This window comes from Octodon degus, unplaced genomic scaffold (genome assembly GCF_000260255.1).
Source record: "Octodon degus isolate 3935 unplaced genomic scaffold, OctDeg1.0 scaffold00107, whole genome shotgun sequence".
In the NCBI taxonomy this organism is placed as follows: domain Eukaryota; kingdom Metazoa; phylum Chordata; class Mammalia; order Rodentia; family Octodontidae; genus Octodon; species Octodon degus.
Genome location: NW_004524683.1, coordinates 8,781,099 through 8,800,151, shown reverse-complemented (window position 1 = coordinate 8,800,151; position 19,053 = coordinate 8,781,099). Strand labels below are relative to the sequence as shown.

Below are 19,053 nucleotides of genomic sequence, written 5' to 3'. Positions count from 1 at the left end.
TTTTTTGCGGAACCGGGGATTGAACTCAGGCTCAGGACCTTGTGCTTGCCAGACAAGCACTTATTCTACTGAGCCATCTCCCCAGCCCCCCTTTTTTGAGACAGAGGACAGTATCTTGCTATGTAGATACTCTTGCCTTAGCCTTCCAAATGCTGGGATTATAGGCATGACCACCAAGCCCAGCTTCCACTTTCCAGTATGTATATACTCACTTATTCTAGGCATAGATGGGCTTCTGTTGACTACTGTTATATTTCTTTTATTAAGTTTCACATTCCCTGTTCATTTCATATTTCTTGAATAAGTAATATAGACTTAAAGGCCTGTAGCTCCTTACCACTATCTCCTTAATGCCCAGGCATTGATGAAAACTAGTATCTTTAAGTACCTCTGAAATTGCAGATGAAAGAGAGAGGCTAAAATAACTCTTTGAGTAGTGATTACTTTCCTAGATCTCATCCTACATTTCCACATGGATGCAAATTATCCCTCTTTAGTCACAGAAGTTAGGAAGCGGACTTTCTGAAAAGGATACAATGAGGACCTGTGTTCTGAAGGATGCCAGATATAATTGAAGGCTTGAATACCTTGTGGAAACAAGGAGTTCAAACAAGTATATACAAGACCAGAATGTGATGGCACACATATGGAATCCGAGCATTTAAAGAAAGCCAAGTAAGTTCAAGTCCCACCTGGGCAACTTGTGAGACCTTGTCTCAAGAAAAGAGGGGTGGTGGTGGCTGGGAATGCATTTTAGCAATAAAATGTCCTGGATTTGACCTTCAGTATCAAAAAGATATATAATATATAATGCGGAGACCTCCAACCCAGCATTTTACATACACTACTAGCACACTAGACCACCAGTGGCAGCAGGACCTCTGCTCAGAAGAAAATACAAGACAGTCTCTAAGGAATCTGACTGTCCAAAGAGTATGAGCTAAGGACACCAGACACTGACATCAAAATCTTCTCCAACTAATGATTTGTCTAGGTCTGTCCACAGACAGACTCAGAATCAGTAAGCCCACCAATTAGTTCCTCAACTCATAATTATGAGAATACAACCAAGAATTCTTATATATCTGTAAAAAGTCTTTAACATGAAAAATATATGTCAAAACTACCAGATCACTGTGTCTCTCTCACACACAAATACATATATACTTGTGGAAAAGATAAAATGTCCTCTGGGAGAAGAAAATGCTACAGAGAGAAGAAAAAAATAGCACATCCATAAAACAAGAATAAAATATAATTAGTAAATAAATCACTAAAAGCACTACTCAGAACAAAAAGGAACATTAGAAATTAAATGTGTGATTGCAGAAATTCCAAGTATCAGTAAAGCTGAAGAATGTTCTTCAAAGTAGAGCAAAATGGGCTACAGACAAAAATAGAAGAGAAAAGAAAAGAATTAGATGATCAGTCTAAAGTGTACTCATCAGAATAATAGGAACCCCAAAAAAACTAAAAGGGAAAGAATCAATAATGAAATAATTTTTTTAAAAAGTCCCAGAATTCAGATACATGGAGTTTCTCAATTTGAAAGCACCATAGCAAAAGTTTGAAGTGACTGGAACATGAAGAGGTTAGGACCACATCGTGAAGAACATTTTAAGCCATCCCCAAGAACTTATATTTTATCTATAAGCACTTAGGAGCTACCAAATATTTTATAGGTGATAATAAGATCACATTATATATTAAGGGAGAAAATGTGGCAGCAGGATAAATAGTAGTACAGTGAAGAGACAGAATGATGACAAAGAGAATGGTTCCAAGGATATGTTAATTATCAGAAAAAAATGTTGAAGCACTCAGCACCACAAAGCAAATACCATGTTGAAGCAGATGTAAAATCTATTAAGCAGGTGAGATAAAGCAATGAAGATTTGATTAAAAAGAAAGAAAACAGTGTTTTCCAGATTTCTAACTCAAACTATCATAGTAAGCATTGAATAGTAACCAAAATTGAAAAGTCAGGGATAGGAGATTTAAAGGAAAAGATAGCCAGGCATCTACCAACATGTGACTATGCTTCCCTAATGTGAGGAGACTAATGTCTAAATAGTTAGTATACTGTATGTATTCTCCACTGGCTTTAATAATGATTTCTCAGATTCAGACACATTTTAACTGAATATTCTGTAATTTAAAGACATAATCACAAAGCTAACCTCTAACAATACATAAAATAATAAGGATATGTCTGTATTATAGTTTATTTCTAAACCACCCTCATGTATATCCTGGAGTTTTATTTTGTTTGGGGGGGTGAAGGCAATTGGATCATATAGGCAGCACTGAGTGTGCTGTTAGGAAGTGGGGCAGAGTTAGAGAAAAGCCACTGGGGATAAGGTCTTGGAGGATGCTCCCTCTCTGGCTCTTCCTGCTGCCCACCTCCTGGTTGCTATGGATTGAGTAGCTTTCTTCTGCCATGCCCATCCACCATGCCATCTCCACCTTAGACTCAGCCAACAATGCATTGAACTCTCTGAAACTGTGAGTCAGAATAAACCTCTCCCCCTCAAATTGTGGATATTGGGTATTCTGTCCCCGTGACAGTGCAATTGTCTAATACACTGGACATGATGGTTCATGCTGCAATCCAAGATATTTGGAAGCTTTAGGTAGGAAGAGCACAAGTTGAAGCCAGCCTGGGCAATTTAGTGAGTTCACTTCAAAAATAAAATTTTACAGGCCGGGGTTCAATCCCCGGGGTGGCGAGCCAGGCCCACCCCTACTGAGATGATGATTGAGACTGGGCATGGTAGCATAGGCCTATAATTCCAACGCTTGGGAGGCTGAAAACAAGATGATCACTATGAGTCTGACCTGTATAGTGAGAACCTGTAGACGCTGTCCTAAATACAGAAAAAAATATTTTTTCTAAAGCTTTTAATAATCTTTACTTTGACTATGGAATTATTAAAAGTAGTCCCAGAGAATCCCCTGCTTCCAACAACATTCTTTTTTTCCACTATATAGTAATAACTCAATTTTCCCATAGTACTCAGGAACAAATCATGCAATGGAATAATTATTTTATCTGTTCAATGAGACATAAGGAGTCCAAATAGTCAAATGGAGCTTTCTCTTTCAATACATTGCTGTGTTCTCCATTAGAAAGTCATCAGAGGAACTGAAAAGGGAATCAAAAATCTTGTGAGTGGGTTATTAGGTGTAATAATGGGAAGAAACACTCTCACTTCCAGATTTCACAATTATAGGAGAGACTGTACCACTTAATGGTCGCTCTGATTCAAAGTATATACTGCATGCAGTAGACAGATTCCATCCTTTCAGGGTGTTGTCTCCTAACCTGGTGATCCACAGTCACTCAGTGCCACTCAAGTTCTGCAAAGGTCAAATAAGTATGTCAAATATGGACATGACATGTACAAGTATGGGAGTGTTTCAAGTCTTTGATGGTGGCATTAATATCTGTAGTTCCTATGAGGAAGCAGTATTGATTATGGTTTAATATTTTGACAGAGTAGTGGCAGCACTGGGTGGCATGTGGACATGCAGTTAGCGGTGTTTCTCGAGCATGGCAGTTCTCACTACAGCGCCAGGACAAGTCCAGTTCATGTTCATTCGCGGAGATCTCTCTCATCTCGCTCAGCTGTGGGAAATTAGGCTGAAGCGACTAAGTCCGCAATGGAGAGAGAAAAAGAACAGTTTTATAAGCTCTTGATTGGTGGCTTTAGTTTTGAAACCACAGAAAAAAGTTGGAGGAATTACTACAAGCAATGGGGAAAACTGACAGACTGTGTGGTTATGAGGGATCCTGCAAGCAAACGATCAAGAGGATTTGGTTCTGTAACTTTTTCATCCATGGCTGAGGTTGATGCTGCCATGGCTGCAAGACCTCATTCAATTGATGGGAGAGTGGTTGAACCAAAACGTGCTGTAGCAAGAGAGGAGTCCGGTTAACCAGGGGCTCATGTGACTGTGAAGAAACTTTGTTGGTGCAATTAAAGAAGATACTGAGGAGCATCACATTAGAGATTATTTTGTAGAATATGGAAAAATTGATGCCATTGAGATAATCACTGATAGGCAGTCTGGGAAAAAAAGAGGCTTTGGCTTTGTTACTTTTGATGACCATGATCCTGTGGGTAAAATTGTGTTGCAAAAATACCACACCATTAATGGGCATAATGCAGAAGTAAGAAAGGCCTTGTCTAGGCAAGAAATGCAGGAAGTGCAAAGCTCAAGGAGTGGAAGAGGAGGGAACTTTGGTTTTGGGGATTCATGTGGTGACAGTGGGAATTTTGGACCAGGACCAGGAAGTAACTTTAGAGAAGGATCTGATGGATATGGAAGTGGACGTGGATTTGGCGATGGCTCTAATGGGTATGGAGGAGGACCTAGAGGTGGAAATTTTGGAGGTAGCCCTGGTTATGGAGGGGAAGAGGAGGCTATGGTGGTGGAGGACCTGGATATAGAAACCAGGGTGGGGACTATGGAGGAGGCTATGACAATTATGGAGGAGTAAATTATGGAAGTGGAAATTACTATGATTTTGGAAATTGTAACCAGCAACTTCCTAACTATGGTCCAATGACAAGTGAAAACTTTGATGGTAGAAGGAACATGGGGGGACCATATGGTGGAGGAAATTATGGTCCAGGAGGCAGTGGAGAAAGTGGGGTTTATGGTGGAAGGAGCTGATACTGAACTTCTTCCTATTTGCCATAGGAAGGTGTCTTGCTGCAGGTAACTAATGAAGAAGTGGTCAACCACAGAGTCTTCAAGAAATAAGAAATACTGTACTATCTGAAAGTAGTTCTTGTTGGTGCCTTCTTTAAGAAGCACTCTTTAAGATTAAAGGGAAATGTTTAAAACAAAAACGATTTTAGTATAGGTTCTTGATAACAAAATGAGTGTTTGTAAAGAAGTAACATCAGCTAGAGATAAATGTATCATGTTTTAAATAAGGTTTTGTGAATAGACAGATTAAGTTTCTATTTTCAATACAAAATTTATAAAATAAATACTTTTTATATGCAAAAAATATTTTGACAGACAAAATTATTCCTTTCTACCATGCCAGTGTACATAAACATGTTTATTTTAATTATAAATTCAGGAGATGGAGAAATAGCCATAGGCTATGGCTATGGACCAACTGGCCCCACCTTAACTTAAGCCCAGACTCCCTCCATCACCCTACCACTAGTAACTCCCACGTGTGTCGCAGCATCCTTCTAGATCACCAGTAACCAGCATTGATTCAAAGAAGTATCTGTTAATACATTAAAGGTCTAGCTTTTCCTCTTTTCTTTCTTTCTTTTTCTTTGGCACACTCCCATTCTAGCAAATGGTTGAAGGTCCCCTTTGAAAAAAGCTTAGAAAATTTATGACACAGTCTTGTGGCAACGCTACAGACTACTCTTCAAAGGGAAGAAGTCTCCAATTCAATCAAGGGACTCTATATTTGTGAACTGGTATGTCTGTAAAGTAAATGAGAGGCTGTAACTCACCACTACAATATCAAGTCAGATTTTTGCCACCAGAACTAGAACAGTTTGCTTTCTGACTTCACTCTAAGAAGCATAAACCTGAAGGTTCTTAGGTACTTACCTACTATAGACTACATTTCTTTTTATTTCCCACAAAATTCATACAGTAAAGCCCTAATCCCCAATAAACAGGTACTAAAAGGTAGAGCTAACTGGGTGTGGTGACACACCCCTAAAATCCCAGTATTCTGGAAGGCTGAAGCAGGAAGATCACAAGTTCAAGCCCATCCTGGGCAACCTAGAAAGACCTTGTCCCAAAATAAAAAATAAGCCATATGTGGTAGCACAGGCTTATAATTATAGTACTTGAGAGGGTGAGGCAGGAGATCACTGTAAGCTCAAGGCTAGTCTGACCTACAAAGTGAGTTCAAAGATAGCCTAAACTCCATAGCACAACCCTGTCTCAAAAAAAAAAAAAAAAAAAAAAAAGCTCAGTGCAAAGACTCTGGGTTCATTCCCCAATAACACACACAGTGGCACACATACGTAGTAGAGCTTTCAGGAGATGATTGATCATGAGGCTGGACCCTTCATGAGTGAGGATTAATATCCTTAAAAAGACTCTAGAGTCCACACACACACATTTTCTGTCACATGAAGACACAGCAAGAGAATAACCATCAGTGAACTAAAAAGTGGGCCTTGCCTCGATGCCAAATCTGCTGGCACCTTGCTTTTGGACTCCCTTGCATCCAGAGCTGTAAGAAATAAAAGTTTGTTATTTAATCACCCAGTCTATGGCATTTTTGTTATAGCAGTCAAGTGGGATAAGACAAGGTCAACACATCCTTGTTATTGATAATATCCCTACTTCCCTTTATAGTGAATGCACTGCCTTGTCTTTCATGGTTAAGTGCTTTCACTTGACCTCTGCCACTGAGGGTCACATCATTTCTAGTTAAATCTATGAGTCAATCTCAATGATAGCATCCAGTGGTGTCACCACAGTTTTGTGCATCCACCCTGTTGACCTGGTGAGGTCTTCATATCTTAGTCTCTCATATGCAAATGAAACTATTTTCTTTGTACTAAAAATGATAGCATCTACTTGGTCATTACTCTTCCCATAAAGAGAAATAATTACAGATTCCTCTAATGTATTTCTCAATGCCTTAGTAGCTCTCCTCTCACTAACATATTTAGTAGTGCCTTGAATGCCCTTTAGGCCTCCTCAGGACTTAGGGTGGAGAATTTAGTGGGCACATAATAAGGCCACTCTGACTTTCCTATCTCTTTAAATTTTTGGATTATTGCCTTCAGGTTATGCCACTGAAGTGCTGGTATCTCATGTCAACACTAAGTAAAAATTTCAGCCAGGAAGATAGCTGAACAGGCATAAGCACCTGCCTGGCAAGCACAAGGTCCTGAGTTTGATCCCGAGTATCAAAAAAAAAAAAAAAAAAAAAAAAAAACACCAAAATTTCAGGTAGAGTTCCTAATTTGCCCAAAATAATATATTAAAACTGGAATCTCTAGTAAGTATTCCCACATTAATGAATTCTTCCCAGCCTAGTGTCATGTTCTGCCTTCTATGGTCTCATGTCCTTAGAATTGACTCCTAAATATATTCCCAGGATTCTTCTAATACTATAGTCATTTTAGCCAAACTGTAATAATGAATACTTCAAAGAATCAATAACTGGAAAAAATAAAAATTTAAAAAATCAATAACTAGGATCTCATCTTTATGAAAAATTTCTGCACATCAAAAGAAATCATCAAAACTGGGCATGGTGGTGTGTGCCTGCAATTTAGGAGGCTGTAAACAGGCAAATCACTATGAGTCTGATCTAATAGTGAGACCTTGAACACCCTGTAGACCCTTCTCTAAAATACAAACAAAAACCCAAAAGAAATCACCAACAGAGTAAAAGGAAAACTCATGGATTCTCTGACAAAGGACTTCTACCTAGAGTATATAAAGAATTTTAAAAAATCAAGACCCCAAAATTTAAAGGCCCAATTTAAAAAATGGGCATCTGAGATGAATAGACACTTCTCAGATGAAGAAATACAAATGGCAAATAAATACATGAAAAAATGTTCAACATCATTGGTCATTTGAGAAATGCAAATTAAAACAACATTGAAATTCCATCTCACACCAGAATGAATGGTTATCATCAAGAAATCAACCAATAATAAATCCTGGAGGGGCTATGGGGAAAAAAGAACCCTTCTCCACTATTGGTGGGAGTGCAGACTGGTACAACCACTATGAAAATCAGTGTGGAGATTTCTCAAAAAAACTAGGACATGAGGTCCCATTCAACACAGCTATTCTCCTCCTGGGTATTTTTCCAAAAGAACTAAAAACATCACACCACAACAATATATGTGCACCCATATTTAAAACAGCAGAATTTATCATAGCTAAATTTTGGAAACAATCCAAATGCCCATCAACTGAGGAATGGATAAAAAAGATGTAGTGTTTTTACACAATGTAGTATTACTTTGCCATAAAAAAAAAAAAAAACTCTGAAGGCTGGCCAAATAGCTCAACAGATTAAAGTGCCTACAAGCAGGTGCTGGAACCAAGGGTTCCATCCCCAGGCCTGCCATGCAGCCTCACCCCCAGGGCATGCTGAGACCACAGTTGAGATTGAGCATGGTGGTGCATGTCTGTAATCCCAGCACTTGGGAGGCTGTAAACAGGCAGATCACTATGAGTCTGATCTAGTAGTGAGATCCTGAACACCTTGTAGACCCTTCCCTAAAACTACAAAAAATAAAAATAAAAATAAAAAAGATGAACTCTGAGGCTGGATGCAACTAAAGACTATATTCATAAGTGAAATAAATCAGACTCATATGTGTAAACATCATATTGTCTCCATAGTATAAGACCCTAAAAGAGTAAATTAAATCTGAGAAATACAAAAGATACTATGAAAGAGAAAGAATCTGTTGAAAGGGAAAAAACAACTTAGATTAAGAAAAAAAAAAAGAATGAAAGAAAGAGCAAAAGAAAGAGAAAGAAAGAAAAATATTTATGTACATATGCAAGATAGCTTGGATCATTGTACTGCTGACTTCTGCTGGTCTATTGAAAAGAGCAGCTGGGGGCTGGGGAGATGGCTCAGTAGAATAAGCCCTTCTCTGGCAAGTACAAGGGCCTGAGTTCAATCCCTGGCTCTGCCAAAAGAAAAGAGCAGCTAATGCATAATTTTTTTCTTCTCCTTTTTAAATTTCTTATAATTTTAAAAACCTATTTTGCATGTATATATCTGGTAATCTAAACAACTAATTTGAGGACAACATTATGTAATATCAACCATTATTGAATTCATATTATTAATGAAATTATGTATCATTTGTATTTTTCACTATATTTAATTCTTTCTAAAAATTAAAAAAAGCTAAGACAATTGTACTACTAAAAAAACTGTAATAATGGTGTACATAATTCTTCCTTGTTCATGGTTTTGCTTTCTGAGTTCATTTACCTGCATTGCCCATGATCCAAAAATATTAAATGAAAATTCCTGAAAAAATAATTCACGTCTGGGGAGAAAGCTAAGCGACGTAAGTTTGTCTGCCTGGCAAGCACAAGGTCCTGAATTTGATCCCTGGTACAATAATAATAATAACAATAATAATAATAATAAATTACATATTTTCATAAGTTTTCATGTATGTATCAATCTGAGTAGCATGATCAAATTTCATGGCTGATCCATCCCACCCAGGATGTAAGTCTCCACTTTATCCAGTGTATCCATACTATATGTACTGTGAGCCTTGTAGTCACCTGGTAGTTGTCTCGGTTATCAGATTGACTGCCACAGTATTACAAGGTTTATATTCAAGTAGCCATTATTTTACTTAATAATGGCCCCAAAGCATAGACAGCAACAGTGAAGCAAAAGACGCACCAGGATGATGCATACCGTGCTTCTCTCAGTGTTCCTGGAAAAAGGGAAGAATATTGAGAAATAAAGATAAGAGACGAGAGCTGAGATCAGGTGGATCCCTCTCTGTAGATGGGCAAAAAGAAACTGTTCAACCACCATGGGGAATGTATTTATGCATTTGACAAAGTTAGAGTCACGTGATACATGATTGTTTGGCAACTAATGGCTGGGCATTGTCTCAGCAAGGTGTTTTTCCAGACTGAAGCAACTTGATTGCCTCTGGCACTTTTCTTCTGAGACCAGCCTTACCCTGACCCCACACATGATCAATTTTCAGCCTGGGCTGCTCCCTACACCAGAGCATATATACCACTCAGTGCACTCTGAGGTTTTGGGCATCTTCTATGGGCCTTAGAATATATGCGTCTTGGAATAAGGGTTTTTATTTTTTTTTCTTCCTTGAATGCCTTCAGGGCACTTTTGGCCAGCGGGAGAGTTGTGAGGTTCGAACTCCAGGAACCTGAGGCTGACAGCTTTGTGGAAGCAGCCACTTAAAGGACTGAGCTAGGGCCAGGCCCCCAATATATGCGTCTTGGATGAAGGGGAACTACAACATCTCAAACAACCAGCAAATATTATATACTAATATTAAAATATCAGAAACAGTCTGGGGAGATAGCTTAGTAGAAGAAGCATTTGCCTGGCAAGCACTGGGTCCTGAGTTCAATTCCCGGTACAGCAAAAAATGAAAAAAAAAAAATATATCAGAAACATTCCTACTAAACTCAGAAATACAGATTATCTGCCTCTATTTTAACAAGTATACCAGCAAGAAAATCAAAGATTGTTAGTACTGAATGTTGTTAAGAATATGGGGATATAGGCACTTTCCAACACTGCTAATGAAAGAGCAAATGAAATCTTTCTAGATAGTAACTTGACAACTTAAATCAAAAATTTTAGAATTATTTGTATCCCTTCAACTGAATAATTTCAGCTGTAGAAATTCATTATGAAAAAATAATCAGGCATATTCACCTTGTGCTCAACAACATTTATTGTAGTATTGGCAGAATGTGAAATAAGAAAATGTAGGGAGAATCCAACTGTGCATTTGAGAATTAGTTGAGGCATAGCTGTACTTAGGTCAGAGTTTCATCACTTTGGCTTTGCCTGTCTCTCTACCAGAGGAAGAGGGGCCTTGGAAGGAAGCATGTCCCTGCTCAAGAAGCTGTCTGTGGTCCTTCTTTCTTCCTTATAGCAGATAGACAACAGAAAACAGATTGTGGCCAATACTAACCCATACTATCCACTCTTGCCAGTTGTTTCCCAGGAGTGTCAGGTTATACTTTTCCAATCAATATGATTTTTTTTAATCCTTAAAATATAAGGGGCATGAAGTTTGAGAAGAAACCTGTAAGGTTTAATGTGTCTTGGTCACCCCATTTATGAATACTGATTTTAAACTAATGAAAGCTAAAATTTTGAAAGAGGAGTTTTTAAAACATCAACTATAAAGATTACTGTCAGTCTGGGACTAGCGAGATAGTTCAGCAGACTAAACTGCCTGCTTAGGCAAGCTAAGGCAAGCACAGGGACCGCCGTTTGATCCCTGGTACCACATGCCATGCTAGCCCTTCCCCCAGGATAGGCCAAGACATCCAGAATCTGGGCATAGTGGCGCATGCCTATAATCCCAGCACTGAGGAGGCTGAAAACAGGAGGATCACCAGAAGTCCGAGCTGCATAGTGAGACCCTGCAACAACAAAATACATTAAAAAAAAAAAAAAAAAGATGACTGGCAATCCTGCAATTCCAGGATTCTGTCAAGCTAAGACAAGAAGATCACAAGTTTGAGCCCAACCTGGGCAACTCATTGACTTAGAAAGACCTGTCTCAAAAAAAAAATTTTTTTAAAGCTGGGCATTGTGGCATATAATCCCAGCAGTTGGGAGGCTAAGGCAGGTGGATCATGGTAAGGCCAAGGGCAACCTGGGCTACATAGTGAATTTAAAGCCAGCCCACTACTGAGTGAGACCCTGTTTCAAAAAAAAGGAGAAAGGACCAGAGCTATAACTCAGTGTGAAGGTGCTGGATTCAATCCCCACTACCACACACACACACACACACACACACACACAAAAGGCAATTATTTTTAGTGACAGTGGGTGGCTTAGGTCTAATAGCATAAAGAAATAGCACTATGAAGAAAACAGCATTAGAAACATAACTAATTACATATTTACAGTGAACTTCTAATAGACTTGGGTTAAAGAGAGAGGCCTGAAGAAGAAAAAATAGACAATGTATTCATCTTAATTTAGAATTAAAAGTACATCTGGAATCTATAAATTGAATATGTTCATACTTTCTTTCAGCTAATGTTACACACTAATTTACCCATTAGAAGTTGCATCTTTTCTGAGCCCCCCAGTATATGCCATTCATCTTCCTCCTTCCATCTAAAAGAAATTATGAATTAGTGGCATTTCTTAAATTCAAACCATAGATCTTGCTATAAACCACACAGGGGTCCTTTCAACATTAGTTACTCAAGTGGTAAGAGGAGTCCTGACTTTGAGGAAGGACATTAAAACTCATCAACAGAGAATCTTCAGCCAGCTAATTACTTTTACTATGCAGTTATAGCAAATACAGTTGCCATGTGTATGTGCCTGTGTTTACGTGATAGCGCATGCTAGATATTGAATGCCAGGTCTCGTGCATATTAAGCACACACTCTATCACTGAGCTATACTCCAAACCCCATCAAATAGAGCTGTTTTTATGCCACAAGTTCAATGAGAATCAGTGTTTTAAAATACAGATTTGTTGGCTGAAGACATATTCAGACCTACAAAAAGCAGTGACAATATGTTTCCTCCTAGAAACAAAAGCTAAGAGCATGTAATAACCTAGAAAGCTATTCATCATTGCATAAGGATAGGTTTAGAGTCTTCCCTTTGCTGTCAGAGTGGTGCTGATCTAGGCATAAAGGTGCCCTTCCATTGAGAGGTTCTACCACTCATCAATGATGTTCACTTTGGTTAATTAGAAATACTAAAATAACATGGGAATAAATCTGCTAGCCTAACAGAGCATGAATAAATTATATAAAAGCCATGAGTAAACAGAACATCCACATTAGTTTTTCATAATGGTCCACATCTCAACCTCACAGACTTGACAATGCTCCAAAGTTCAACAGAATGGGAAGTCAGAATAATACTCAACTTGGCCCAATCACACTACAGATATATAATTAGCTCTTGTATAGCAGACAGCATGCTGCAAGGATAAGGGATCAATTTTCTTGAAATGTATTTTGGCTCTGTTATCTTATACACTAAAATAAAGTATAAATTTTTGTGCATGGGTACAGTAGTGACCTATGAATAATTTTCTCTCATTGGCCTATTTCAGAGTTAACAACCCTTCATTTTGGTTCCAGAAAAATATACTGAGTAGCCATTCTCACCAGAATAGATGTCCTCCTTGATATGCTCTCTCTTTGCCTCCTCCCTTAAGGGGGACAACCACATGCCTAATCAGGATTTCTGTTAGGAAGTGAAAGGTACTAGGGGTAAAAAATGATAGGGTTATTGTCTACACAATAATTCAGTTAACCTAAAAGTATGTCAACATCATCTTGATAGTCCAATTCCATGTAATTTTGTGATACACAATTCATTCCATGCTGGCTAGAGCTATCCAATCTCCAAGTCACTTTTCTAAACCTGGTACCAGCCATATGTCCCTAAAATGACACCAGAGCATGAGTCCATAGTTCCTCAGAATATCTGATCAGTTCCATGCTTGGGTAGAAATAAATAATTAGAAAATTACATTGAAGATAATTTAATTTTCAAGTATATCAAAGACTATGAGGGGATCTGGGGAGATAGCTCAGTAGAATAAGTACTTTCCTGGCAAGCACAAGGGGCTGAGTTCAATCCCCAGTTACACCAAAAAAAAAAACCAAAAAACTATGAGGGCTGGCCAGGTAGCTATGCAGACTAAAGCCCCTGCTTAGGCAGAGCACAGTGGCTAGGGTTCAGTTCCCAGGTGCTGCGCTGGGCCTGCCGCCAGGGCGCACTGAGATGGTGATTGAGACTGGGCTTGACAGTGGGTGCCAGTAATCCCAGCACTCAGGTGACTGAAAACAGGAGGATCACTATGAGTCCAGTCTACACAGTAAGACCCTGTAGACCCTGCAGACCCTGCATCACATACATTAAAAAATTATGAAATACTTACATGTAAATTTGAAAAAATATAAGTGAAAACTATACACTGACAACTATAAAGCATTTCATGAGATACTCATTAAATCTTAAATAAGTAGAGATATTTATCATGTTCCTGGCTCATAAGATTCAATATTTTAAGGTGACAATTCTTCCCATACTTGTCCTATTGATTTGATAACTGAGGGTTTTTTTAAAGTTTTATAATATTTTATAATGAATCACCCAAGAATCATATACAACAAGTGCAGGTAATCTATCCACACACTAAATACTGCAGAATCCAGCAGAGGATCTAGATCCTAATATCTTATATGAATCCAGATGAAAACCTGGAGCTCATAATAATTCCTCCCACCAGTCGAACTAGAGGCCTAGAGCCCACAACGAAGTCTCATGCAGGCCTGCTTCACTGATCTGTGCTGGGTAGGTCCCACGGTCTATGGTGGAAGCTAGGAAGTCTATGCCGGGGGATGAAGGATCTGCACTAGCAGGCTGAGGAATATGAACTGGAGCTAGGAAGCAATGCTCAAGGTAAGCACCAGAGCTCCTCCAAAAGTACCACAGCCATCCTGTAGCTGAGGTTTTTTTGACAAGTAGTTTCGTAAGTGTATATGAAAACACAAAACATCCAGAACTTACCAAACAATCCTGAAAAAAGAAACAAGCTAGAAGGCTTATACTAGCTGATGTTTTTTTTTTTTTTTTGTGGAACCGGGGATTGAACTCAGGCCCTTGCACTTGCCAGGGAAATGCTTATTCCACTGAGCCATCTCCCCAGCCCTTCTATCTGATTTCAAGCTCTATGTAAAATTATAGTCAGGTAAGGTGCCGTACACCTACAATCCCAGCACTTGGGAGGCTCAGGCAAGAGGACCTCTGTGAGTTTGAGGCCAGCCTGGGCCTGGGCTACATAGTGAGTTCAAAGCCAGCCTGAATTATATGGTGATGCTTTGTCTAACCCTTCCCCCTTAAAAATACCAAAACACTACAACAAAATACTACAATATTAAGACTTATGGTGTTGGCATAGGATGAACACATAGAGGATTAGAATTCAATACAGAGGGGCTGGAGAGATGGCTCAGTGGTCTAAAGCACCTACTTGGAACAAGCTTGGCAAAGTGCCAGCCAGCTGCGCCCCCCCCCCGGTGGGCTGAGCTGGCCACACACACACACACACACAATAAATAAATGTTAAAAAAAAATTAAAAAAAAAAAAAAAAGAATTCAATACAGAATCCACAAATACACTCATGGGTAGATGATAAATCAAAGGCACCAGATCCAATAGGAAAAGGAAATCCTTTCATCAAATAGTGCTACAATAGATAAATATCCATACAAAGAAAATGAACTTCAATTTCTGCCTCATATCATACATACAAGTTAATTAATGAAATACCTAAAACTTTTAGGGAAAAGATCTAGAAATAGACAAATTTTCTTAGACATGACACAGAAAACAATTATCATAAAAGAAAAACTTTCAAAGTTAAAAAGGCTAAATTAAGCTGCATCAAAACTAAAACTTCGGCTGGAGAGATGGCTCAGTGGTCTAAAGCACCTACTTGGTACAAGCTTGGCAAGGCATCAGGGACAGCGGTTCAATCCCCCAGCACCACATGCCAGCCAGCCCCGCCCCCTGGTGGGCTGAGCTGGCCACACACACACACCACACACTCTCTCTCTCTCTCTCTCTCTCTCTCTCTCTCTCTCACAAAAAAAAAAAAAAAAAAAAAAAAAAAAAAAAACTAAAACTTCCTGGGGCCGGGGAGATGGCTCAGTGGAATAAGAGCTTCCCTGGCAAGTGTAAGGGCCTGAGTTCAATCCCCGGTTCCGCAAAAAAAAAAAAAAGAACATGATCTTCCAGATGATACACAGTATCCGTGACCTGCCTCATGCAGCCAAGCTCCATCTCCTAACAGCACATTCAGCTATGAATTCATCCATGGATTGATACACTGAGATTAAAGTCCTCACAATTTAATCACCTTCCAAATCCAGGTCTGAGTATGTGAGATTTTCAGCAGACATTTTTGATGTCCATAACAGCTATCTCCTTAAAACTGAATAATATTATGCAAGAAATAGGCTATTGATACATGCACCAACATGGAAAAACTTCACAAATGATGCTGCGGAAAATAAACTTTACATAAGAGAGTATATACTAATCAATTCCATTTACATATTAAGTTATAGAAAAGGCAAAACTGAAGTTAAAATAATCAAAAGACAAGTTGTTTAGGGGTCAGCAGGAGGGATTAATGGAGAAAGCATACAATGGAATATTCTGTATCATGATAGGGTTATGGATTATAAATGTGTACCACTTGCCAAAATTGTATAATTAACTTTTTATATCTCAACATATGTAAACTTTACTTGAAAAATAACTGTGTAAACAAAATAATAGTAAAAACAATAGTGGGGATGAACAGATAAAACAAAATGATAGAATTAATAATTACTAGAGGTAGGTGATAGGTATATCAAGTTCAATATATGATTCTATTTATTTTGTATATGTTTGAAATTTTTCATAATAATTTTTAAATCAGCTGAATCTGCCACATATCCTAGTTATACCTTTGTGGTCCATCAAAAATTCATGTCCCCACACCTAAAGACCATTTCAAACCTTCTTTTCTTTCTCCTTCCAATCACATATCTGTGTTCATTCTCACAAAATGACCTATTCTCCTATGTCACAAAGCAAATACAGCCATTATTCTCCTTGATCTTCTCTTCTAGTTCCTTCCCTTCAGCATATAACTATACTCAAGTCTCTGTTATCCTTTTTTAATTTTTTATTAATTTTATTGAGAAACAAATAGCAATGAGACAGTTTCAAAACTGATTAGTAGGACAGTTTCAATAATTAATACAGGGCTGGTGAGATGGCTCAGTGGTCTAAAGCACCTACTTGGAACAAGCTTAGCAAAGCACAGGGACCGGGGTTCAATCCCCCAGCACCACATGCCAGCCAGCCCTGCCCCCTGGTGGGCTGAGCTGGCCACACACACACACACACACATACACACACACACACACACAAATAAATAAACTTTAAAAAATCAATCAATCAATCAAAATAATAATAATAATAATTAATACGTTACATATTGTCTCCACAGTGGTTATTCATAGTACAAGATGCAGACATGATATCCTGTCCAAACACTATTAGTACAAATCTTTTTTCTCAATATCTGTTATCCCAAGAACAAAACACTTTCACTCCACATTTTCCTTTAATACCATGTAATCTCCTCTTTCACAGAGAAATTTCTTGAAAGAATTATGACCTTAACTGTCTCAACATTCTATTTCACTCATTCTTTGGCCACTTCATTAAATTACCTCATATAGGATCATCAATGACCTCTATTTCACTCAAACAATATTTTTCAGGCCTTACCTTGTGTGGACACTTGATAGTATTTGACATCTCCTTATCAAAAACCCTGTAAAGTTTTGGAACACCACATCACTGTCTTCAGTCTCTGCTAATCTCATGTTTTTCCAGAGCCTTACATGCTAGTTTCATAAGACAATGTCTTAGACCTCTCTCTATGCACTGTCCCTCCCCTACATGATTTCATTTCCTCCTACATAAGTGGGGAGGACTGTCAAGGTGTCTCAGCCCACAGCACCCTTCCGACTCGAGAACTAAGTATTTAGCTCTGGAAGTGCTTTTTGATGCCCCATGACATCTCAAATGCTCATGTCCAAAGTTAAACATTTGATTCTTCTAAAGGCCTGCCAAATTCTTTCACACATGCCTGCTTCCCTCTAGTACTTCCTGAACCAGTATCTGTCTCTACATTCCATACAATCGCTTATGCTTCAGTTCTTGGTATTCTTGACCTTTACATTTCACTTAGTACACACATCCAAATAACCACCAGTTCTTTGGAAATTCTACTTGTTAAGTAGTCCTCAAATCTTCATTGTCTCTGCCACCATCTTCTTAGACTCCAGTAGTGGCCTACCTATTGATCTTCCTGCTTTCACTCACACACTCTTCCAGAACTTTCCTCACACCAGACAGAGTGGTCTTGAAATTTCTATTTAACAATGTTCTCCACATCTCCCCAATCTGCTTAAAAACATGTAATAACAGTGGAATAAGCGCTTTTCTGGCAAGTGCAAGGGCCTGAGTTCAATCCCCGGTTCCGCAAAAAAAAAAAAAAAAAAGTAATAACTTTCAGTTGCCCTAATAATTAAGAAAAAAATCCAGTATTTGGAATAGTCAGGGATAGTGGCACACACTTGTAATTGCAGTGCTCTGGAGGATGAAGAAAGGGGATCTCAAACTTCAGGGCACCCTAAGCTACATAGTGAGTTCCAGTCTAGCCTGAAATACTTAGCAAGACTTTGTCTCATCAAAACATGAAAACAAAAATTGCCTCCAAACCCTGCATGCTCTATCACTGCTTAATTTTGCAGCCTTATTTCATGAGTTTCCCTTTTGTCTCTATTCAAGCTAAACTGAGGAACCAAGACGAGTGCAGCAATTATGTCTTTTTGACAATGCAATAGTTGCAAAAGCAAAGAATTTACTGGCAGTCACACCTAACAAAGGAAAAGAGATGGAGGAGGGTTGGGGAGGTGGAGCCCTGAATACTGCAGTACATATTTGCCAAAGTCTTTGCCAGACTAATGGGAAACTTTGAGCAAAGATAACACGTTGCTGGGGCTGGGGAGATGGCTCAGTAGCATAAGCATTTCCCTGGCTAGCGCAAGGGCCTGAGTTCAATCCCCGGTTCTGCAAAAAAAAGAAAAAAAAAAGATGACAGAAAGATAACACGTTGCAGGAGCCCCATGTTGGGCAGAAACAGCCAGGTCTCTGTACCACAGCCTTAGGCACAGTTTAGGGCAGGCCAGCAGAGGAATCAGTCTCTTCTCAGGTGTTGACCTCATCCCTCGTGGTTCTTTCTAGAAGCAGGTAGCTATTTCAGCAGTTGTCATGTGGGATTGTAGAACAAAAGCTCTTACTAAAGCCTACAAAATTACAGAACACTTCCTAAAGAAGTGATATTTAAACTGAAACTAGATAGATTACTAGATAGATACTAGATAGATTAAAGTTGGCCAGGAATGGTGAGACTATTTCAGACCAGGAAACACTTTGTGGACAGGCTCTAAGTGACAAAGGTATTGAGGCCTTAAAGTAATGTGAAAAAAAAATAAAATAAAATGCATGATTAAACATAAGCTATTTAGTGTAATGCTGGCTTCCAGTGCACATTCATGACATGAATCTTTTTCAAACCGAGTCTAGAGCTGGGTATAGGGGTCCACGCCTGGAATCTCAGCACCTGGAATGCTGAGGTGGGAGGACTGCTACATATTCGAAGCCAGAAAAAAAAAAAAAAAAAAAAAAGCCAGCCTGCACTACACAGTGAGAT

General features: G+C 38.7%; 1 pseudogene; it reads left to right on the top strand.

Annotated features, from left to right (window-relative positions):
• Positions 1 to 3,663: 3,663 nt before the first annotated feature.
• Positions 3,664 to 4,797, top strand: LOC101568470 (annotated as a pseudogene).
• The last annotated feature ends 14,256 nt before the right edge of the window (positions 4,798 to 19,053 follow it).